General features: G+C 40.5%; 1 protein-coding gene and 2 long non-coding RNA genes across 9 annotated transcripts in view; 2 read left to right on the top strand and 1 right to left on the bottom strand.

The window, feature by feature from the left end:
- The window catches only part of LOC125755429 (uncharacterized), a 94876-nt gene extending 79214 nt beyond the window's left edge, over positions 1-15662 (top strand). The window contains exons 2-3 of the long non-coding RNA XR_007411988.1: positions 13458-13670; positions 15535-15662. This is a non-coding gene — a long non-coding RNA (uncharacterized LOC125755429). The remainder of the gene's footprint in view (positions 1-13457; positions 13671-15534) is intronic.
- SMYD3 (SET and MYND domain containing 3) overlaps positions 1-25305 on the top strand; it is a 794127-nt gene that overhangs the window by 306365 nt on the left and 462457 nt on the right. The gene's annotated exons all lie outside the window — the stretch shown is intronic.
- Positions 9113-15645, bottom strand: LOC118355168 (uncharacterized). Its single transcript, XR_004817078.2, has 3 exons — positions 15555-15645; positions 15332-15463; positions 9113-11836 (listed from the first exon to the last, which is right to left on the bottom strand). It is a non-coding gene; the product is annotated as an uncharacterized LOC118355168 (long non-coding RNA).

Raw genomic sequence — 25305 nt, 5'->3', positions numbered from 1 at the left:
ATGTGGGACTTGATCCCAGGTCTCCAGGATCACACCCTGGGCTGAAGGCGGCACTAAACCACTGAGCCACCTGGGCTGCCCCTCTGTCATTCCTGATTGCTTGTATATTTCTTTACTCTTTGGATTCTCCTAACAGGTTGTAACATCTCATTGGTTCCCTAATTAATGAATTTAACAAAAACTTCTACACTTTATTTTTTGAGATTTATGATTTAAACTTAACTTTTCTAAGATTATTCCTTAGTAAGTCAGTAGAAGAACACAATTCTGGTACCTAAGGGATCTCTTTATTGTTCATATCACTGATCTGGTTTTCTCATTTAAAGCAAAACCAGTTGACACAAATTATCTCTGGTCTGTATTCTCATTCTCTGCATTTGTGATCCTCTAAGTCTATGATTTGGTGTTCTATAAGCTCAAAGTGCACTGTTCTAAGCTTATTATTTTTTTTAAACTTTTAAAAGACTTGTTAATTCCAATTAGTTAACACACATTGTTATATTAGTTTCAGATGTACAATATAGTGTGTAAGTTTATTATTAGCAAGTTGAATTGGCATAAAATCAAGGAATTTAAGTATCTTATATGAAATGATTGCAACAGATTTTTTTTGTAGTATTTTTAGCGTGTATGTAAGTGCACATAAATTAGCATTACAGAAGATCATTTATTTTGGTATTTTTGTTTCTCAAAATGGAGTTGTATTACTTGAATTGCTATTGAGTTTGAGAAAAGGTTAGCATTCTATTGTTTGCTGCTTAATAAGGAGATATGCGTGTTTGCCTGTAAAAATGATAACTCCGCTGGTAACACTTTTGGTGCTGATAGATAATTGTGGGTGTTACTGTGGTCAGTGTAGTTTTTAATCATTATTATAGTCAAAGCCATTGATTGATTGATTCATTCATTCATTCATTTATAGAGAGTGGTGGGTGGGCGGGAAGACAGAGGGAGAGAAAGGATCTCCAGCGGACTCCACCCTGAGCACAGAGACCAAAGTGGAATCTGATTTCAGACCCTGAGATCAAAACCTGAGCTGAAATCAAGAGTCAGACTCTTAACAGAATGAGCCACCCAGGCACCCCAGTCAAAGGCATTCTGAAGCCTCTCACTTCCCACAGCATTGTCCCTGCTGTTTGGGAAGTCATTATTAAACACTGACAGAATATGTGTCTTAGTTCAAGTCACTGTAACAAAATACCACAGATGGGGTGGCTTAAACAACAGAAATTTATTTTCTCACAGTCTGGGGCCTAGAAATCCAGGTTTAAAGTTTCAGCTGATTGGATTTCTCACGAAGACTGTCTTTCTGGCTTATAGATAGTTGCCTTCTTGATATGTCCTCACATGGCCTTTCTTTTGTGTGTGCTTGTGGTGAAAGAGGAAGCTCTCTGGGGCCTCTTCTTAAAAGGACACTAATTCCTATTGGATCAGGGCCCCACTATTATAACCTAATTTAACATTAATTATTTCCATAGAAGCACCTTCTCTAAATATAGCTGCACTGGCAGCTAGTTAAACATATGAACTGTGTAGAGGCATAAATATTCAGTCTGTGACAGGTGTGTGATATTAAAAGCAGGAATCGCACATCTACGGGACAGATTGGGGGATGACAGGAAATGCTATCTCCCGAGGAGGCCAGGTGAATGCTGAGGACACCAGCCAGCCTTGATGAAATCGTTGCTACCAAAGTGTGTGGACATAGAGAAGATCAATTATACTGACCCATTGTACTCACCTGATCTGATTTCTCAACTGTTACCTCCATGTATCTCCCAATAGGAGAAAAAAGGGCAATGCACTTGCATTTCTTTCACTTTGAATTTAAAGGCTGGGACCTCTCTGGGTCAAAGGCATGTCTTTGGATTCTTTGAGCATGCCTACTAGTATCTCAGAAAGGATAGGTATTTTATATTCTTCTCACTCTTGGTTTTTCCATTTTGCTGCCTATTTACTGGTTTGATGCACTGCCTCTTAGAGAATCACAAAACACACTCTTTCATGGATCCTGGGGTAGCTTACTTGGCTTAAAATAATCTAGTATGTGCATAGATGGAGTTATTTCAAGTCCTCTGGCTTTACTTCTGTGCCCCATGCCTTTTCTCATTATTTATTAAAGCTAGCCTTTTGACTCTGATGTATGTCATATTAGCACCTTGTAAACTCTTCTAGTAATACCTTTGTGTTAGTAAGGTGTAAACACTGTTGTTTCTACTCCATTTGCTTTTGTCTCTGTCATTTTTATAGGGCTTTTTAACCTGCTAATGTTCCAGGATATTAATTTAAAACAGCCAGCCAAATAATAGAAACTTCCTCCTTGTCCATGATGAGCTGACCTCTTTTTACCTTTCTCCTTTTCAGATTCAGTTTAGAAAGCTCAATTTTCATAATCTTTTGAGCTAGTACTTCACCTCCCTAGTGCTTGCAATTTAGCAGCTGTATTATTTTCAGGACTCTATACCAAGAACCCACACCCAACTACTGTTTTTTTCTGAACACACTTTATGAGCTCAGTCGGGATTTTCATTTAATTTTCTTTCTTTACTTTGTAGAAAAAGGAATTTACCTTTTCCCTAATTCCCTCATCTTGCTTTTTCCTGACTTGGCTAATATTTAAAGGATTTAGTTTAGACATTTCTGGCTTTTATCTCTTAGGCCTTCTCCTGTTTAGCTACATGGTGAATGTCCAAGCTAGGTGATATTTGGTAGACTTTATTTGATGGTTCCTCCTTGGTTTCTGCTATTATGTAAGTTTACAGTTATTCTGTCTGAAAGTACTATTGTCATAATACTGCCTCTTCTGTGTGCAGGTTTCCTTCACTGCCCTGGGCTTATGCAGACTTTCTAATTCCAAAGGATTGATGGCTTTTCTCTTGTATCAAGGATTTCATCTATCTGCCCTTTGTTTTAGACTCTATCTTTCAAAAGGGAACATGGACAATTTGAAGGGGTCTTAATTAAGCAGGACCCAAAAATATCATGAAAAAATTGGTAGAATTAAGGGGGCATGAAAAGATTGGTAGAATTAAGGAGGCTGAGATTCCTCGACCTGCTAAAGAGTAAGGCTGTGGAGAGTTGGAACAGAAGGCTCTTCACAAAAGTTTCTAGTGTTCTCTGGGCTAATTATGCCTACCTGCACTTAGGTGTTTTCCTAGAGTGCCTTTCCTACCTTGTGTTGTCCATTGAGCTTCAGGATTGCATTTAAGAATCCAGAGCTAAAAAAAAAAAAAAAAAAAGAATCCAGAGCTGTTTCTTACCTTAGAAAGGATATGGATTTGACCCATGAAAAGTATTCCTCCAGGGATGTTGAACGCTGTGGGGGAGTAACAGGGAAAGGGTCACTTTGGAAAACAGCTTCTTGACTCTGGGAACTTCGGTGGTGTCTTCCAGGTATAGGGTTTGAATCTGGTTGATGCGGCCAGTTTTATCTTTTTGTATGACTTGAAGCCCTTCATAATGGTGGGAGAACAGTGAGATGCACCAGCAGTTCTTCAGATTCCTTTTTGAGTAAAAGTGGTGAACAGTCTCATATAGAACATAGTGTAGGGCAGCACACAACAACGTTCTACTGGCAGTCACATGTCCATGAGGTCCAGCTGTTCAGCTAATGAGCTACCTGTCCGTGAAGCTGTGGCTTCTGTTTCTTCAGGTTTCACCTTTCTGTTTATGATGCAAGACTTGAATAGAGGAATTTCAGTGGGAAGGAGCAAAAAAAGAGGCTGAAATTGGGGAGGCGGAAGCGCTAGAGGAGCAAGAGATGGGGGAGGTGCGGGGGAAGGCCACGGCCACCAGAGAAAGGGGAAAGAAGGAGTTGCAAAGGAGTAGTGGTAGGGAGGAGTTGACAAGAAGGGCAGTGTTAGTGGCCACCAATCATGGATGTTTCTGAGTCTCAGAAGTTAATCTCTCTTTTCAGTTGGACTAATTGGTCAGTATTTGAGACAATTTGTTCAGGTTTCTCTTTCTGTTTCCTTCATTAGTAGGTTAAAATTGTGCTTTCTGTGAAGATCTCAAAGGATTATTTATGTTACTCAGAATACCACTGCGTTGTAAGCAAAGGTCATTATCTATACTTTATAAAGTGTAGAAATGAAAGTGCAAGGTGGTTAAGCTATTTATTGAGGAAACCAGTGTGCTAGTGTTAGAATGCAGTTTTTCAGCTCTTTCTGACTTTCCTGCTTTCAATTGTGTGTGAGTATCTAGAGGATACATCTTGTAGACTACTTATGCTTGGCACACGGCTATCAGAAGTAATATCGTATCTCACTGATAGGTATTCTTCATCCTTTTGTACTCTTATTGGGGAGTGGATTCCAAACCAGACCATCCCAGTCTGTACATGTGTTTCATTATTCAGTAACTTTAATTCTCTTATAAATAAAATGATACAAATTAGGAAACTGTCCATACCCACAGGGAGCAGAGATTCTGAGATTTCATCTGTGTTGGTGTGTGGAGGGGATCTTTGGTTATCTAGAGTGCCATTCATGAAATGATAGAATTCATGTTATTCTTGAATTTCCTGAGTCCATTATGTGGTGAATAGAATGTCAGATGTACTGCTCCTGCTGAGCTCTCAGCCCTGGGGGCTGGAGAGAATGTGAGTTGTTCATTAATTTTGTAAACAGGCAGATATTTTACATCATAGCCACATGTAATTTGAAGGGCACATGTCTCTGCTTTCCACTAAAGTGGAGACCAGGGTCTCTGTTTTTATTTTGTAGCTTGATCAGTTTATCTCCAGGAGGAAAAGAAGGTAAAACCCATGTGATGTTCATACTACAGTAGAATATGTTCCTTGCATGGTATTTAGTTGCTTTTGTCACATCTCTTTACGGCTCCTTATATCACATGCTTTGTTTATGTCAGTTCTGGGGAGTATATGCAAAGGGTTTCTTGCTGGAAACTATATAGTGATTGCTGCCCATTCTCCTCTGCCCTTCTGGGTTCTAAAATCAGAGGCAAGCATCTGCATCATGACTTTGAGAGGAAGGTGTTAGATATTTAATATTCTTAAATAAATACAAAGGATTTTTTTATTAGATCTTCCTTACTTGGGGATATTCAAATTAAGAAAAAGTCTGCTTTCTGAAGAGGCCCTTAAAGAGACAGATAAGTTTTAAAGTATATTGTGCCTTTATTTACCTCAGCCTCCAAACGTGCTACGATACTGGACAGTTTTGGATTTCTGACACAGGTGGGTCTCCTGAAGGAAATTTCAGAGTTAAAAATAAAATCTCTTTGGTCATTTTCTTTTTAAAATGATATTAGGGAATCTGCTCATAATTTGGAAACCTAGTGAACCAGAACGGAAAGAATCAAGTGTTCAACTTGCTTACTCTTACTAATTATACCTCGGATTAACCAATAGTTGAAGAGAAAGTCTCTCTGTAGAGAAGTAGTTCAGGGAGCAGATGAGGAAGGATTCAGAAGGGTCATATTTCATTATTTTGCAACCCCGATGAGTTGATAGGTCCAAGCAGTGAGCTGCCGGCATCACAATAGAAAGACAACTGAGATTGTATGTCTCCTGGTAAAGTATACAGCCTGTGAAATATTCTTGCTGAAATTTCAAAGTGTAATCTGCTCTGGCCTCTTTCTCTGGATACCGATTAACAGGAAGTACAGAGGACAGGGGAAGAGTGACTTAACATTATAGAGATACAATTAAAAAAAATCTAGATTGGGCAATTCTACAGGGCAAATAACTTTTCTCATTAGCAATAAAAAAAAAACACAACTGAAGTAAAAAAGATGGAGGATGAAATCTATAAATTAAAAGGATTAAGAGATATGTCAACTAATACTCATATCTGGACCTCTTTTGGATACCAATTTATACAAACTGTAAAAAATCATAATACAATTGAGAGAAAGGCACAGTATCTGAATATTTGGTTATATTGAGGAATTCTTTTATTTTTTTTTAAGATTTTATTTATTTATTCATGGGGGACACACAGAGAGAGGCAGAGACATAAGCAGAGGGAGAAGCAGGCTTCTCTCAGGGAGCCTGATGTGAGATTCCATCCTGGACCCCGAGATCACACCCTGAGCGAAAGGCTGACACTCAACCACTGAGCCACCCAGGTGTCCCATATTGAGGAATTCTTATTAATGTATTTAAGGAATTATTACATTGAAGTTTATAAAAATGAGCCCTGTAAAGAAACAGTTAGCCCTGTAAATATTGACAGATGAAATGTGATATCTAGGATTTGCTTCAAAATAATATAGGAAACTACTAATACAGGGTATAAATGAAGAAAGATTGGTCATCATTACTGAATCTGGAAGATGGGTACAAGGGGTATTCTCTCTATTGATGTATATGATTGAAATTGTCATCATAGAATGTTTCTTAAAAGGATTTTAGGTAAAGATAGGGAGGAGAGCTTTGGGTACAATGAAAAGAAAATTGAAAGAGAGGAAAAGAGATATAAAGTGCTTAGCATGGTACCTGATATGTTCTGTGTGTTGAGTACTTACTGGCTATAGTTATTTCCAAGTCTTGCATGCTCCTGTTCATTTACCTTTCCAATCCCTCATTTCCTTGTCTCAGCAGATATATGTGCACCTATGATGTGGCAAGCACTGAAACACTTCCATGAATGAAGTAATATGAGTAGAACTCATCACACATGAGTGGTATTTTTGTCCTGCACTCTTTTTACAGAGTCTTTGACCGTGTGTGAATAGCTCCCAGACTAGAGGGTTTAAAATGGCACTGTGTAGCATCATTCCTGGATTCGTTCAAGTTTTGTCTTTCACACTCTTCTCAGTGTAGCTCTAAACTGCTGCTGGTGCTTTGCTTTCTTCTTGAATCATTCAACTCTTAAAGGGTATGGTTGACACCTACTTGATTCCAGAAGGACCGTCTCTGATCCCTGGCCTAGTTCATCCAAGTGATGGCCAGGTAAACAGCCATCCCCAGATTTATAGGTGAGATCCTCTGGGAAAGCTCCCTTTTCCGACCATTTCACCTTAGGAAGTGTCTACATTCTGGAAGATTTTCCAATTACTATATCTAATTACAAGGAAGAATAAATTACTGAAGCAAGTTAAATTGTGTGTCACAACAGTAATTAACATTCAAATAGGAAACCGCTGCCATTTTTATAAACATCACTAAATGGAGGCAGCATCCCTTTTGAAAGCAGAAAGCAACAGTCTGGCATAAGGAGAGTTGATAGGTTGAGTGTTTAGAAAATCTGCGTGGTGGATGAGATTGATATCATTGGAGAGATCAGTTTTTGAATTGCCCCTTTAGGTTTTATCTAAATCCTCAGAAATAGCAAGCTTTCTGTGCATTTATCATCATCTATTTTCCCCTCCTGACCCCACATGTTTTTCCTATCTCTTTTTCTCCATATTTTCAAGTAGGAATGGACACCAGTCTGGTTATGAGACATTTTCTGGAGTAGGCTCTTCTTGGAAAGAGGCTTACAGCCTTTTCAGATTCCACTTTTCACTGATTTCATGCTCATTCTGTGCCCATTCAGTGCTCTACAGCCATGAAGATGTTTATTCGTCTTCTTTGTCATCTCTGATTTTATGTTGTCTTTTTGAGCTCTTCTGTAGATTGAACATACTTTTCTTGCTCGATATAACTTCCAGCCTGGCATTATCACATATAGTATTTAGTAATTTTTAATAGTAGTACTGAAGTGAACAACTCAAAAGGAAGAATGCCTTTCAAATTATAGGGTAATGGCACCCAGAACTAGTAATAAATGGTAATTAGATACTTTTATCCTCACTTGGTGAGTAGTGTGTGAGCAGTTAAAACTCAGCAAGGTTAGGGAAGATCATTTTAGCCTGCCATTGATGGCTGTGGTTATGAATTTTTTATTTTTTCAATAGTGAATTAAGTCTAGAATTTATTTAGACAATTGACACAGAGACTTTGGGTCAACTCTGCCCTTTGTAATGATGAATTGTGATGATTTTTGTTCCTGGTTTTGTAAATTTACAAAGTCCTAAACGAGGTGAGGACTGTGAGCAATAGGATCTAATTTAAGAAAGCAGTGAAGTTATAAATTCTGTTAATAACCCAGAGGTGGCCCTTAATATTCCCTGCACTTTGAAGAGAACAGCACATTAGCAGAGTGTATGAAGGTTTAAATCACTTTTTTCTTAATATCATAAATAGGTGTCTGCTGGTATGAAAATATTTGACCAACTCATGGGTATCAGCATAGATCTTTGTACCATCAGGTCAAAAGTGAATCACTCAAACCATAAGTCTGAAAAAATTTTAAATTTCTCTTCCTTTTACTTTTTATTAAGAGAGAACTACATTTCTACCAATTTGGTTATGGTATAGAGTTTGAGGATTTGTGCATTATGCATTATGTGTGTCTCTTATACATATGTTCTTTTGGCTCAGGAGTGGCTAATGTCATCACCTCAGGGGAAGAGCCAGCATTTACTAGTATGCTGGACAAAAGACAAATATAAGTGTTATTCTCCTTGCTTTGAAAATGTTTTCCAGTTGCTGATGATTTGATTGTATATGTCATTTTTGTTTTAAGGAACAAAATAAAAAAAAAAAGGAACAAAATACTGTTTTCTCCGTATATCAGTTCAGTTTTACATTGTATGCTGTTTGTGCTGTTATTTGAATGTTTTCTCTCTCTGCCAAGGTCTCCGATGAGGCAGATATGGCCTCAAATTTTGGTTCTCTTTTTGGATCTGGGGCAATGGCAGGAGGTAGGAATGGTTTTTATTCCCTGGTACTCACCAGTGTGGTCAATGGAGACGAATTCTGTTTACTGCTCTTCAGTTTTGCAACTCCACATTTTGTTTCTGAGACTAGGTGTCATGTACAAATCAGAATTGACTTGTGGTCCCCAGGAAGGGGGCTCATGGTGGGACCTGGAGGAGGCCATGAAATGAGCACGAGGGTACTGGAACGGAATAAAGAGCGATCTCCTTACTGTTTTTGTGGAACTTTAGTTCAGATTGGAAGACTTGTTTCCCATTATCTTGTTGCTTTTGCATAAATATCCACTCTGAAAGAAACATGGAAGGCACAGGAACTTGGGTCAATAACAAATTGCTTTTCCTGGAGAACATATTTAAGGTAGGAAACTCCCTCAAATAAATCATATATTTTGAAGAAGGCTTTTATTCTGTGTTTTACACAGTATAGTACATTTGGAATCACGGCTAATTTTACTTGAAATGTATTTAAAAGCCCTCCTCAATGAATAGTTGGTAATTAGGTGATTGACATATTCTCCCACTTGACAATCACACACACCAGGAAATTGCCCTCTCTTTTCCAGGAGTATTTCCAATAAATGTTTGAAACTCCCTCGCATATGTTGTTGAGCAAAATTGTAAGGGACTGAAGGATACTTTATTTCCACAAATTGAGTGAATACTCATGCTGGAATGCCCTGTTGTCCTCCATAAGTGAAATACTTTGTGATGGCAAGTGTAGATCAACGTGAATAGTAAGAGAGGAATATTTAAAGTATTTTAATCCTTGGGTGGTGAGGGAGTTTTAAAGGTTTGTTTGTTTAATATGTGGGTAATTCTATGGCAAATCTCAAAGATCAAAGCAGTTATTCTACTTGACTGGTAAACACCGAGAGATACTTTTTGGTTGATTTTGTTTTGTTTTCTCTATTATTAGGAAAATACTAAGTTTATTTTCATAATTTATGTAAAAATCATCTTGAAAACTAGCTTTAATTTTTGGTGCAACAAAGGGATAGTTGACTGGTCACAAAATACTATCAGATAATTTTGTACACAATTTTATGAATAAAATCAAAGTTTATGTCTGTATTGCCAATAATCTCTTCTTCATGGGGCCACAAGGAAGCTACTCCATGAGCTATACTTCTGTCTTTTCCCTCCAATCCCATTTTTATTTGAATTGCAATTTACAATCAACTATATATATTTAGATAGAATTTGATAACATATAAATATTTTTTTAATTTTTTAAAAAGATTTTTTTTATTCATGAGAGACACAGAGAGGCAGAGGGAGAAGCAGGCTCCCTGCAGAGAGCCCAATGTGGGACTCAACCCCAGGATTCAAGGATCACGACCTGAGCCATAGGTAGAGAGGCTCAACCACTGAGCTACCCAGGTGCCCCTGATGACATTTGAATACTGATAGATATTCATGTAACCCCCATTCCCATCAGTCCATAAAATAATTCCATGAACTTAGAAAGGATTATAATACTTTAATTTATAATATTACGGAGTATTCCTTATTCCTTATTTTCAGAGCAGCAGAGAAGCACAGCTTAGTGATCAAAGAAAACCTCGTTTCGCTTTATTAGGTGCTTACCAGATGCAAGTATGATGGAGAAAGACAGATGTTTTATAATGAACAACTTAATAATTGCTGAGACTCCATTCTGTGCCAGGTGCTCCTTTAGCTCCTAGAATAGATGCCTGTCAAGTGTAAGGTGTTCATAAGTGACAACACTCCCTCCACCCAAAAACTAAAGTGTGATTAAAGTAAAATGATAGGCAAAGGCAAATCAAGCAAATTAAAACTAAAAGAGGGGCTCCTGGATGCTCAGTTGGTTAATCATCTGACTTCAGCTCAGGTCAGGGAAAACACAAAGATTTACAGACTGTAAACAATACAGGGGATCCCTGGGTAGCTCAGCAGTTTAGTGCCTGCCTTCAGCCTAGGGGGTGATCCAGGAGTCCTGGGATCTAGTCCCGTACAGGGCTCCCTGCATGGAGCCTGCTTCTCTCTCTCTCTCTCTCTCTCTCTCTCTCTCTCTCTCTCTCTCTCTTTCTCTGTGTCTCTCATGAATAAATAAATAAAATATTTAAAAACAAAACAAAATACAGATTAATTACAGAGGCGAACTGTGCTCACAGATGATAGAACTAAGCATTATAAAGATGATGGGCTTTCCAGACTAAATGGTTTTAAGGCATTGTCCCAGATATTTAGTGATTATTTGGAAGAATGAATAGACAAGATAGTATACTATACAATACGCACAGAATCCACAAAAAAGTACAGTTTTCCTATAAACTTATGGGAAAAAATTAACATTACTAATAGTCAAAGAAAGGCAAATAATGAGGTGCCATTTGACAGAAAGTAACAAGAATTGTTAATGTTCAAATGTTAGTAAGAATTTAGTAAGGCAGGTACTCCCATATTACTACTATTGTGTAAATTGATTTATTTTTTGGGACAAAGCAAACTTAGAAGTGTTTAAAAGAGTCTAAAATTGTTCATAATGCTCTTTGTCTGGTGAAAGTAGTAATTGCACTATTTTTTCCCTTTAGTAGCAAAGAGAAAAATTCAGCAAGGTGGAAGTGGATAAGTACATTCTATGTAAAACTGCAGAGAAGTTACTTGCAGCCATGAAGCATTTCTAATAATATAGGAAAATAACCATAGTGTGTTACTAGTTGAATGATATCTGTAACATCATTGTGTTATTTTTAGTAGGGAAGATACCACAGTGTGTTAACTTCTTAGTTTTAAAATAATACAAAATATAGAAATATTGCCTTTGATAGGAAATATAACAAACATACTCCTTTTCTCAAGAGTCATAGTATATCATATTCCCTTTTTTCCTCTTGTTTTATTCTATGATTTCTATATTTTCTGTAATGGCCAGAGAACAAAATACAATATAGTTCTCAGAATCAAACTACCTCAAACATTTAGTTGTCACTACAGTTGGAAATCGTAATCTATGAAAAATGAGCTTATAGGCACATTTTAGATGTGAAGTTTCTTGCCAAGTCTTCAGATCTGGAACTCAAACTGGGATTCGCAGTGCTGTGCATTATAGAATTCTGCCTCTTAAACATCCTTCTTTAACTGTGATCTGGAACAAGAAAGAACATTTTGATGACTAATCCAGAACTTATTTCTATGTATTTCTTTTTCCAGGAACATGATTTTTTTTTAAGAGTAAATTCACTTAAGCTTCCCCATTTCATATATCACATTATTAGAGGTCTTTCAAAGAAAGTAAGTTTCGTTGTTTGTTTGTTTGCTGTGTAACACTTTCACTGATTTCCCGTGACTCTACTTGGTAAATTAACTTTGGCATTTTTCCTTTCAATTCACTTATTTCTGATCACTTCGTCTGTTCATTTTGTCCATTTGTTCCACTATTGAGAATAAACATGAACTTGCCCATGACTCCAGTTCCATGGCATCAATCCTTTGCAGAAGATGCATGGATTGCTATCCAAGTTAATTAGTATGTCAAGGTTTAAATTTGCTGGATGGAGGAGATTGGGGAGCGAAACCTAAGCTTTTAGGAAACCGAAGCTACCTAAAGAATTCAAGAGAAGAAAGGATTTCATTCCTTATTAAATTAATGCAAAATGACAGGAAACATTATGAGTATGAAATTGTGTATTATAACTTGGAAATTTAATTGAGCCTGAGTCCATTTTAGGTGATATTGAATCCCTAATTTGGAAGAGCCTTTATCTTTCAAGTATAGGATAGAATTGGAGAAGAGGCAGTGGATTGCTGTCATATGTTATCCTGAACCTCCTTTCCAAAGACTGTATGGAGGGAGCATAATGGCAGCAGCATAGACTGGGCTGAATGATAACTATGACTTTTGGGCCTGAGCAGGTGAATCGCCTGACATGATTGTTCTGCGTACAATTGGATTTTTTTCCGTATACAGAAAAAAATGGAGAGGGTCTTGATACTTTTCAACCATATACTATGATTTATTATCCTCACTCACAGTGACAGATGGGCATTTCAAAGAAATCACAATTATAAAATACAGCAGCCTGTAAACTTTCTTCATCTTTTTTCATTTCATGGAATGTATGATGGGGCAAAAGATTTGGTCCCGTGTAGTATATGTATTACCAAAATTTTTTCACAGATGTCAGTTCTGCCTTCTTGCCATAGTATAAGAATGCTTCCCCTGTGTTGTTGAAAAGCTACAAGGGACAATGTGTTATGTAGTGCTCTTCAGTATTTTGGGATCATTGTAGACTTAACATGGAGGCAAAATACTGTGACTTGCTCCCTGCAGTTCCTTTTCCTCCTGTGTGGCTGGGTCTGGCAGAAAGGTTCATCCACATCTCCCATTTCTATGGGAATACATATGTAATTTCATGGAGGTGCTTTCTCTGTAAACGTTATTGATTTTTTTAAAAAAATTGTGTTTATTTGGCAGAGAGAGAGAGCATGTGCATGTATGCATAAGCAATGGGAGCAGGAAAGGAAGAAGCAGGCTCCCTGTGGAGCAGGGTGGGGCTTGATTCCAGGACTCTGAGATCATGACCTGAGCTGAAGGCAGACACTTAACCAGCTGAACCATCCGGGCGCCCCTAAACTTTATTGATTTTTGAAACATTTTATAGCTTTTAACTTTTTGTCAGATTCTACTATAAGCCTATTATATTGATTAAATTATTTGATGTACCACACATCCATGAAGTTTACTCTTAATACCTTCCTTTTTACAGATGAAGAGCTTGTGGCTCAGGGAGGTAACTTTGCCAAGCAACTGTGTTGTGGAGTGAACCCACCTGGCCTGGTTTCAGAGTACAACCTCTCAACTACTACATTGTTAACATCTTGCTTTGCATCTTGTCTCCTGAAGCAGGCTGTTCTGAGAGGAGTATCAGAGTGCCTTGCTTAAAAATAACTGAAACACAAACAACCCAACTAAAATATGGGTAAGGGGCTTAAATAGACATTTCTCTGGCATAGAGACATTCTCTGGCCAAGGAACACATGAAAAGGTACTCAACATCATTAATCATCAGGAAAATTCATGTCAAAACCACAGTGAGGTATCATTCAACATTCACTAGGATGGCTATACTAAAAAAAGAAGGAAAAAGAATGTGTTGGCAAGGATGTGAGAAATTAGAATTCTTGAACATTGCTGGTGGGGATGTACAGCCACTGTGGACAACAGTTCCTCAAAAAATTAAGCAGAGAATTACCATATGACTAAGTCGTTCTACTCTTATATATACAGTTGACCATTGAATAACAAGGATTTGAACTACCCAAGTCCACTTATATGTGTTTTTTTTTTTTCAAAAAGTACAGTATGGTAGATGTATTTTTCTCTCAAGAATTTAGCATTTTCTTTTCTCTAGCTTGCTTTTTTGTAAGAGTACAATATATAATACATGTAACATACAAAATGTGTTAATTGACTGTTCGCAGTAAGACTTCTGGTCAGTAGTAGGCTAGTAATAATTCAGTTTCTGGGGAGTCAAAAGTTATACACAGATTTTCAGTTGCACCTGGTTGTGAGGGGTGTTGGGTCTCCTACCACCCATGTTATTCAACAGTCAACTGTATATCCAAAGAATTGAAAGCCAATACTTAACAAATACATATATATATATATATATACACACATTCATAGCAGTACTGTTCACAATAGTCCAAATATAGAAACAGCCCTAGAGTTCATTAACAGTTGAATGGATAAGCCAATTGTGTTGTATTCCTGAAATGGAATATTATTCAGCCATAAAAAAGAATGAAGTACCGATACATGCCACAACATGGAAGAATCTTGAGAATATAAGAAGCCAAACACAGAAGGCCATACTTCATGTTCCATTTATATGTAATATTCAAACAGACCATTCCATGCAGACAGAATTTAAATTAGTGGTTGCCAGTCTGAGGTTGAAGGAAGGGGAAGGGGGAGCTACTGCTTGATGGTTATAGGGTTTCCTTCTGAGGTGATAAAAATGTTTTAGAACTATGTAGAGGTGGTGATTATGCACCACCTCATTCACAACACTATGAATGTACTACATGCTACTGAATTGTTTTATGTATATATTTAATTTTAGCGGGAGAGAGAGAGCGAGCGAGAATGGGGATGGGGGAGGGAAGTCTTAAACAGGCTCCACATCCAGCGTGGAGCTCAGTGTGAGACTTGAACTCACAGCCCTGGGGTCATGACCTGTGTTAAAATCAAAAGTTGGCCACTTAACCAATAGAGCCATCCCGGTGCCCCTGAATTGTTCATTTAAAAATGGTTCATTTTTACGTGGGTTTTACCTCAATACAAAAATTTTAAAAATATATAAAATGGCTAAGCTATCCCTCATCCTCTAGCCTACAGTTATTGTCTCTGTCTTGGCTTTCATGGAGCACACATGTGCCACATGGCAGTAGCAGGTTCAGCAAGTGCTAGCATCAGCAAACATTACGCTGAGTACTTATCATGTACCTTGCACAAAGGTTGACGTGGTTCCTAGTCTCTAGGAACCTGCTGGCTCCAAGAATCAACAGAACAGAGGGACAGACAAAATATGAAGGCTCTGTGTTGATTGAGCAGACACTCAGTAAATAAAGGGCTTACATTTGGGTAAGCAGAGGGATAACATGTCTTTTCACACGATGAGTCGGGAGCAGGGAGTTGTCAGACTTGCCCACATGTTCAGACAGCGTTATGTTCTCTGTCTTCTGATTCGGGTTGGTTCTGTCACGCATCCTGGAACAGGTGATTCAGGTGAGGGAAACACTTGTGAAAGAGCCCTATACAAATTGTACCTTTTCTCTCAGTAAGCACGAAGGGGACCTACCAGTGTGGCCCTGTGGCACCCTTGCTCAGAAGATTCTTCCAGTGCGGCACAGGCCTTTGATGTTCTTGGGCTTTAAATAGATACTGGATTCATTTCTACTGTACCCCAGGGGAGCCAAAGGAAAAACAGATAAGTGTTTTCTTTAAAAAAAAAAAATAAAAGCTTGGGACAAAATGACATGGAGCAGTTGGCCTGAAGTCAAGTGACTGAGGTGTGAGTCCTGGAGGCTGAACCTGGTTGCCCAGAATTCCTCAACTCTTGCATTCAGACAGACATGCGCAGATGCCTTTGCTTTGATACAGTGCTCTGAGGTTACTGACCTGGGTGTTGATTTGGCAAGTCTCCATGTGCAGGTTTTTGCCCAGGCTCGAAGTGATACCCGGAAATATTTACTCAAAAATCTGTGAATCACTGTGCTGCTACCCAGGTGTTTCTTCACTGCCTAGTTGGACAAATTTTATATATTCCTGTGTGAAGCACATTCAATAATCAGACATAACCTACATTCCCCCTCCCAAACCACCCATTTACTTTTACCAGTTGTCAACCAACCTAACCCCAAATACCTGTCAACAGTTTCTGGGGGCCTCTTCCATTTGCACTGAGACTTGCCTGTGAATTTTCCTGGCCTTATGGCCATTTTGTAGGGGATTCTTCCAACTTTTAATGATCCCCTGCTCCCCACCGCAGCCCTGCCCCCACCCCACTCTGTTCCCCACCCCTGCCCCACACCCCATCCTACTCATGTTTCCTATCCCAGCCCTGTTGCCACCCACTCCTGCCCTCAGCAACATCTTTCTTCCTCCTATCTCTCAATACTCAGTGGAAACGGTATCTCTTCCTCCTCTCTAAATTCCATTCTCTTTTAATCTGTTAGGGACTTCACTCCACCAGTTGTCTTTTCTCCATTTTTGTCTCCTTTCAGCCTTTAAATGTGGTTACTTCTATTTTATTTGGGGAAGGAAGGGAAAGAAGAAAAACTCCTCTGCCAGACTTCTTTCTCTGTCTATCTTTGCTTCTTTTCTTGTTTCACAGTCAATATTGGAACAGGTTCACTCTCTCAGTCTTCGCTTCCTTCTTGCTGGCTCATCTGAATATGTGGTCTGGTGTTCAGGTCCATATCTTGATCAGAACCACTCTGGTCTTCATGTTGCTGAATCCTGTGATATTGGCTCCTCTTCGAACTTGAGTTTATGACTGTGCCTATACAATGGGTGACTCCCTTCTCCGAACACACTGCTCCAGTGCTGAACCCTGGCTTGAGTGACACCATACTCTCCGTTAATGACACCACACCTGCCATATTTGTGACTCCCCCCCCCCCACACACACACACTTTGTTCCCTATGTCTTCTCTGGGTGACCTCATTAATTCCTGAAGATTCATTTACCATCTGTGTGTGGCTGAATCCCAGATTTTGCTTATGTTTTAATTACCATTGTACCCTCTGAGCACCTAACACAGAACCTGATGCCCATCATGCATCCGGTTTGTTGTGAGTGAATGAATGGACCAATAGATAGATGTTTCTCTAAAAGCACTGATCATTCTCCTGAGGATGCTGTTGTTATTATTATTTATCACTTGCGTACAAGAATATAAACTTCCCGTGACCAGAAACATTTGTTAATCTTGTTCCCTGCAAGGACAGTGCAGTTGCCCATGGCGGGTACTTACTTATGATGAGCAGATGAATGAGCAGGTCCCCAAGGAACATTCTTCTCTGGGCCTGGCTTCCTTCCTAAACTTTTCCCCATCCCTGTGCATTCTCTCTGGGCTTCTCTGGGAATTAGGGTTGTGGAACACATTTCCTCCCAGTCCCACCAGTGCTGCTCCTGCATATGCTAAGGAGAAAGTTAGAATCTTTTCTAAGAAATCTCCCTCACCTCCTGCCTTGGATTAAGCATCACAGGTTTGGCTTATGAGCTGGACCTGATAGCACTTGAAAATGTCAGCTCTCCAAAGCATTCCGACTCTTGACAGCAGCCTTCTTTTTATACCTTCCTCCCTCAAGCCCTTTGCAAAGGGACCTGTTGGGAGAGAGCAGCTCCACACTAAGTGCACATTGACCCTGTTATGGACTGACTGTGCTGGGTGGGGAGGAGGGTAGAGACGCAGCACAGAACTTGGACTGTACTCCCACAGTGCCTTCCCTCCTGAGTGTTACTTTTGTTAGGGGGATTCGGTTCTTTGGACTTCTTCCGGGTTGGTTTTTACCTTGGAGGTTCTGATTTTCCTTGGACCTGTCAGCCTTGCTGTGCCCTGCGGTCCCAAGGTGTGGCTGAACAGGATTTCCCTCGGCCCCATCCCCCGTGCAGGGAGCATGTGCAGTTGTGCACTCTGGGCCCCACAGCATTCAGGTCTCAGAAGTATTTTCTGTCCATCTCACCATTGTTTGTGATTGTGGGATTTTTTTTGTTTTTGTTTTTGTTTTTGTTGCACTTGTTCCTTTATTATAAAGTGACAGCAGCTAAATATATTTATCAAGATGCTTGCATGTTCCCCTTTTAAAGAGCATCAAAATTAATAAACATTGAGCAGAGAAAAGCTAATCTGAATTTGTGTTTTTACTAAGAGCACTCTAATTAAACACAGGCTAAAAACAAATCAGCCAGGCTCTTTGCCTCTTGCAATATCTCAATTTTTCCCCATGCTAGTGGGCTGAGACCTGGTTGCCTTTATTTCCAGAGGGATACTGGTAAACAAGGTTAGAATGGCCTTGTACGGAATATGTGTAAGCCTATAAAATACAAATATAAATTGGTTAAAGAGCAATAAAACTTCTTTCTAGTTCATGAATGCTTAGCAGCATTGTAAAGACATGAACATATTGTCCTATTTCAGTGAACTGCAGCCTTACCGCTTGATATGCTTCATTATTTTCAAGGTCATTTCTTTTTATAAAATCAGGGTGAGCTGGAAAATGTCAAGCAGCCTACAACTATAGAATGAACTCTGTTTTCATTGTCATTTTATAGTCACTTATGGTTTTGGTTTTGAGTTTCCAAGTTACGACTAGTCATTGGGAATAAAAATCACAATAATTTATAATACTAGGAACATGGCATACATTATTTCTCTAACCATGCATGTTCCAAAGATCTTTTCAAATGAAAAAGAATGGCAAAAAATAATTGATGTGTTCTGGGAGTATGAATATTTAAAGGATCAGGTTAACAATACGGATGAAGGTGATTAACTGTGCAATAGGTATCTACAGTAAAATAAGTGTAATTGAGGCATATAGCTGAAGGGATTACATACTTAGCCCCTAAGCCACGTAAGATGTATATTAAGTAAGCTCCTTGCACCCTACCATTTCCACAGAAAATAATTTTTCCTTGCATGAAGCAGATACCTAGGAATATAACATCTTCAATAAAAGTAATTGAAAAAAAGGTTGTAATTGTAACACTCGAGTGGTAAAGGTCCATTGTTCATGACATAGGTATATGGTACAGTTAATGTCTTTTTACAGGAATCCTGATATGGCAGGAATCTCTGCACATCTGGAATAACCCTCATACTTTATTGTGTTTGGGCATTTGAAGTGATTGTTAGCTAGGCATCCTAAGTAAGAAATCTTATCCCAGGATTCAGATTTTTCCTGCCACCAGCTGTTTGCAAATGCTAGTTATTTTTGTCATGATGAATGAAAACAAAGGACTCCTCATGTAAACTCAGATTCAGAGGTAATGCACCCAGAAATTCCAGATCCTCATAAACAGGAAATAAGAACTTGAAATGACTCAAGAGCATTCTTGGTCATTTTGTTAGTTTAAAAAGAATTAACTTGCCTTGAGTGGCAATCGTGTTCAGATCTGTTGGTGACAATATTCGGAAATGCTCATCTGTGGGTCTCCAGCCCAGGCTGTCCCAGAGGCAGTTCCAAGTGTCACCGTGCCAGGCTCTGACAGACTTCCCCAGAGTTGCCCTCGTTCTCGTGATGCTTATTCTTCTCATTCAGTCCAGAGTGTTCTCTTGGAGTAATTGAGGTAAGACTTGACCTTTCATATAGCCAACGTGGCCATGCTTCCTCCTCAGCTGGCAGTGACTTTGCTGTAGCATTGCTTCACTGTCAGGCTGCCTCTGCACTTCAGAAGCATCACTTCTGAATCAGACGTAGCCTGTTCTCTGACAGAGTCACCAAGGAAAAACTAACTTAGCTTCGCCAGCCAGATACATTGCAGCATGATTCCACCTCCTCACTTGTCCTGGGAGCTCCCGCGTCCTCCACACCATCCTTTTCTCTGGCCTCCAGGCTCCTTGAGGCTGCTTGCAGGCTTTTATCTCTGTTTTGTAATACTCATCTTCTCACACTTCACACACACACACACACACACACGCACGCGCGCACCCTCTCTGTTGCTGGCAAGCTGGCAAACTCCTGCTTGTAAAGGGAGCCTCCCTTAATCCACATCCACTTCCACTGGCAAACCTCCCTCCCGATCCTGACGCAGAAGAGATTAGGTCCCCCTATTAAATTGTTACCCACTCCATAATACCCTGCCATTCTTCCTCACAAAACACTTATTGCAACTGTAATGTTTTAGATGTTTATCTGTGGATGGAATTCCACAAGGATAACAGTAATGTGGCTTTCATCCGTTTGTGCATCTCCAGAGTTTAGCGCCGTGCTTCATGGATGAAGTGCATGATGCATATTTGTGGAGTGAAAGAACGTTAGCTTTTCACAAGCAGCGTTCATAGTTTCGATTTGAAGGCTGCTGTTGGCTTAACTAGTGAGGGTAGCATGAGAGTCAGGGTGGAGGCCAGAAGAGTTAGAGCGCTGTGTCGAAGGAAAAAGCAAGATGTGGGAAGATCTGTTCCCATTGAAATATACTCTTGGGCAGATCTGTGTTCAGTTATCTTTTTAGGCTTTGAAATAAAAGCTTTTAGGTCAAGAATTTATGGAATAGTTACTACATTGTAGGCACAGTACTAGGTTCTATGGACATGTGTTGGGGAGACATGTCAATCAGTGAGGATGCTGGAGCACTCTGTGCTGGGATAGAGTATACTTGGCTTGGCAGGGAGCATGGAGGAGGCCATCAGAATGGCATGTGGAAGCAGGAGAGGCTTCTGGAGGCCATGATGCCTGAGGTGCTTTCTGAAGTCCTCATAGTTTGGTGGGCACAGATGTGGCATGGAAAAGAGCACAGCTGTACAAAGGCGAGGAGAGGAACATTGTGGCACATGGAGCCACGCTGGTCTATCTTACTGGTGCTCAGGGCCACAGGGTGAGACTGGGCTGTAGGCAGGGGCCCCTCACCGACACTTAACACATAGAGGAATTTGGAGCTCACAGGGAAAGCCACTGGGCTCCAGAGAAGAGATGTCTTGGGGAACACAGACCCTTTAGCTGCAGTGAACTGTACCAGGTGTGCCCTGGCAGCTGCATTGGCCTTTGCAGGTCACTCTGCTTGGAGGGGTTGGGTGGGGGAAAGGGGCTGTCAAGGAGGGACAGGAGGGAAGTGGTTCCCTAAAACAGTTGCTGGAATGCTGTTCTGGTCTGGTATTTTCTTTGCCTTGCTGTGCAGGGCAGTACCATTGAGGGTGAGTGCAGTAAGCAAATAGCTCCGCCTTAGGTCTGACTCCACCCTGGAGAACACCCGAGGAGCTCTGTAGGCCCTGCTCAGATTCTTCCAGACTCACCATCCCCCTTTAATCTGCCCAGATTTTAAAATCCTGGCTCACTTCTGGGCATGATCTCTGAGCAGGTCTCACTGCCAGCCCATAGGCGTCTGCTGGGGAATGTCATCCATCTGCCCTTAGATGGGAAGCTGGACATGCTGGAGTCATCGGAGATACCATGTGAGGTTAGGCCACAGCTGCCCTCCCAGCCCCCTGCCTCCTCCATTTTCCTTGGCCTCTTTATTCTCTGATTCTTTGGGAAACTCCATTACCTTTACTTCATTATGCAGAGCAATTTAACTCTCAAACGTCCTTAGGCTCTGGGCTCACCTTTGCAAATCCGGAAGCTCATTAATGTTTCCCAGCACTGAAGAACTGGCAGGAGCTTTGAAATTTCTGCCTTCTTTTCTTCCACCCCAGGTATCTCAGAGTGAAAAGCAGCAGTGTAGAGATTTATTTTCCCACTAATATGAGTTTCACACCTCCAAACCTCAATGTCAGAAAGAGATAGTCAGTTCCAATTTTCAGATTTTTTTTCCTTTTTGTGCATATTTAGATAGGTAGAGAATCACACGGAATCCCTCTATCTAGAATTCCAAAATTCCAAATAAATGAAAATATCTAAAAAAATAAAGAAGCCCTTTTCTGAAGTGTTAGTGAAGAGGAGAGCACGTAATGACAGGAATGGATCTGGAAGAATGAATTCTGTTGGTTCACTATTGAGAGGCTCATGGTTGAAGCAGAGCAATGAAGGCAGCGGGGTTAGTAGCTTAAATTTAAGAGTCGAATCCCCCCGTCCCCTCCGCCCAGGTTAGAATTGCGTCTCCTCTCCCTCCTAACTTTGAATTTGGGCTAGTCCCGTAACTGAAGCGCTTGCTTGCTTATTTGTACAATGAAGGTAGTCCCCATCCCGGGGCTGCGCGGGACATTTAAATGAGGTATGAAAAGTGCTCGTGGGTACCGACCAACTGATTGCGCTAGTGGATTCCAGAGCCCTGCTCTCGGTGTTCTTGGCAGTACAGGCTGTTCTTCTGTTTTACCAGCCAGCCCTGTTGTCACGTCATGGACTTCGCACTTGGCCTTTGCCCTGTCTGAGATGCCTCAGCACGCATGCTCTGCACAGACCTATGCCCGTTTAAGCTTTCTTCCTCCTGACTGAATTCCAGGGTTTTGTGTGGAGTGGGCTGCAAAAGGCCCATGCCCGTTCAAAGCACACAGCCTTCCAAGCTGCTTTACAGTAGCTGTGGGACAGTGTTCAGAGCAGACATAGGTGGGGCTTTATGGTCAGGGCTTCTGGAAAAGCTACTATTTTCTGATGTAGAGGGACTGACTAGCCTGGCTGGGGCTTGGGCCCTTCCCATTTCTCCCTTCCTATTCACTAGAATATGGCATAGGACAGCTCTCTGGGTGAGCAGGAGGGAGAAAGCAGTATGCCAGGGAGGCAAAGGAAAGATCCTAAGGACTTTGGGTTCCCCCCATTGGCAGCGCGGAGCCCTGTGAGAAAAAGAATCACCTCTGAGTAAACAATTTTGTTCAGCGTATATTCTCATGTAAGTGGCTGGATTTCAGTCTGATTGTTATATGTGTTCTTCCCATATCCTTTTTTAAAATTAAATCAGGGATCCCTGGGTGGCGCAGAGGTTTGGCGCCTGCCTTTGGCCCAGGGCGCGGTCCTGGATATCCAGGATCGAATCCCATGTCAGGCTCCTGGTGCATGGAGCCTGCTTCTCCCTCTGCCTGTGTCTCTGCCTCTCTCTCTCTCACTGTGTGCCTATCATAAATAAATAAAAGTTAAAAAAAAATAAAAAAAAAATTAAATCAAATTTTTATGACTGGCTCCTTCTTATTATTCAGAATTTAGTTGAAAATAGTCTCCACCAGGGCACTGGGTGGGTCAGTCTGCTGAGCGTCTGACTCTTGGCCTCAGCTCACGTCTTGATCTCAGGGTTGTTCATGCCCTGCTTTGGGCTCCATGCTGGGCATGGAGGCTGCTTTTAAAAATAAAATAAAATAAATATTAAAAAAAAGAAAGAAAATGGTCCCCACAAAGAAGCCTTCTCAGGTCATCCCATCCAAAAGTAGCTCCTTTCATATGCTTGTGACAGCAGTGTTTCATTGTCATCATAGTGTTAACATGATCTGAAATTATCTTGTCTCTTTACTTCTGGTACTGTACATCTCATGCGCTGCTCTGTTTGCAGTATCTGGTGCAAAGTAGATGCTGAGTAAGTTTTTCTTAGACATAAAATGTATTATCTAGATTAAAGGAGCAACATTTTGGACTTAGTAGTTTATTGGTTAAAGAAAAAACTGAGGTGGAATTAATGGTATTGGACTGATTATATGCATATACTTAATATATTTTGTGCTTGTTTGTATGTTTACATAATTTAGACCAGTAAATTGAACACTTATTACTATGTGCTGAGAGAATTCTAAGCACTACCAGCTTTTCATATTTTTCAGTGGTTTGTATAGAAAAAGGAAATACAGGGGTGCCTGGGTGGCACACTCAGTTGAGCATCCGACTCTTAGTTTCAGCTCAGGTCGTGATCTTCGGGTCCTGGGATCAAGCCCTGGGCTGGTCTCAGTGCATGACATGGGGTTTGCTTGAGATTCTCTCTCTTTCTCTCTCTCTCTCTCTGCCCCTCCTGCTCATGCTCTCTCTCTCTCTCTAAAATAAATGAATAAATCTTTTTTTAAAAAAGTTTAAGCAAAAGGATATATAACAGTGACACCTTACTCTACCTTTATTGGGTATTTCTGAAAAAAGAAAAACAAAGCTAGTTTCTTCCTTTAGCCACAATATGTTTGTTTGTTTATCCTAAAGTGTTGTCTCAAAGTGGAATTTGAAATGTTTAAAGAGAACTGTATTTCTATTATCCCAGTAGAAAAATGCCCTTTCACATGTATCTCAGTGGCTTCATATCAAAACGTGCTATTTTGCATGTCAAGACCATCTTCTTTTCTTACTGTGTGTTTCAAAGGGTGGCAGTGCATGGGATGAAATTTTAGTGTCAGACACATCAGTTACAAAGCAATGGATCTGTTTTCATTTTTCATCGATGATGGGGAAAAAGACTTGGGGGAATAATGAGTCTATTTTTACCTGAAAGTAGCAGCAGTATTCAGGAGAGCATGTCTTCACTCAGAAATCAGTCACTCCCATGACTGTAGACCAGCACGGGTTTTAATAATTCATTCTGCAACCTGCGTTTCCCTGGCTCTTTACTTATTTAGAGGTCTGTTTACCTCTCGGTTTGTACCTACAACTATCCATTCACTCGACTCAGTATAACCAGGGGAGAATAGACCCATTTCCTAGGATAATTTAAGCATTTCAGTTTTTGCCATCTTCAACCTACTGGGATCTCAGTGGCCACATATTTCTTTATAAAGCTCATCTTCCATCTGTGCTGTAGGTCCAGATCCTTCATGCAGTGGTCAGAAACATGAGATTCTGTGGCACTCAGATTTCAGGATCTCCATGATATGTGGCCTGGTTTGCAGATTCTGGAAACACTTTGCCTAGGAATTGGTGTAGTTATGCTCATGGGTTGTGTAGTTAACCGCAATGACAGATTGTAGCTGAGGACAGTAGTAGGAAGCTGGCTCTGGAAAAGCAGACAGAGCTTGTTGTAGCAAGAGGTGACGCCAGTCCTGTAGGATGGGCTACCCACATGAACCTGTGGTGGCCACAGAGAAATCCTGGCATTAGAATAGGCCTTTTGCTCATAACAAAGTATATGAGGAAAGAGAGTGACTGGAGAGGGAATACCTCTCAACATCTGTCTCCTGGGCCATCTAGCAGGAGAGATGATGTCCCAGTGACTGAGAGCCTGTCTTTGGAAAGCTTGTGCTTCTGAGGAGAGGAATTGCTGCTTCTGCTGAATGCAGGATGATATGGTGAGAGGCTGGGGCCCTAGATGAGGGCCACCAGCCTGCTGTCTCCTGCTGGGCAAGTACTGTACCTCAGTTTTGTCATCTGTAGACGGGACCTCTGCAGCCAGAGCTCCCTGAGGAACATTTTGCTGACATGGCCAAAGCCCAATGCAGCTAGGCAAAAAGATTCAGGTTGTGAATCCGTGCGGAGGTGGGAGGAGGGGCAGGGAACAC

This window comes from Canis lupus, chromosome 7, assembly GCF_003254725.2.
Source record: "Canis lupus dingo isolate Sandy chromosome 7, ASM325472v2, whole genome shotgun sequence".
Lineage (NCBI taxonomy): Eukaryota > Metazoa > Chordata > Mammalia > Carnivora > Canidae > Canis > Canis lupus.
This window is presented reverse-complemented; position numbering and strand designations above follow the sequence as displayed.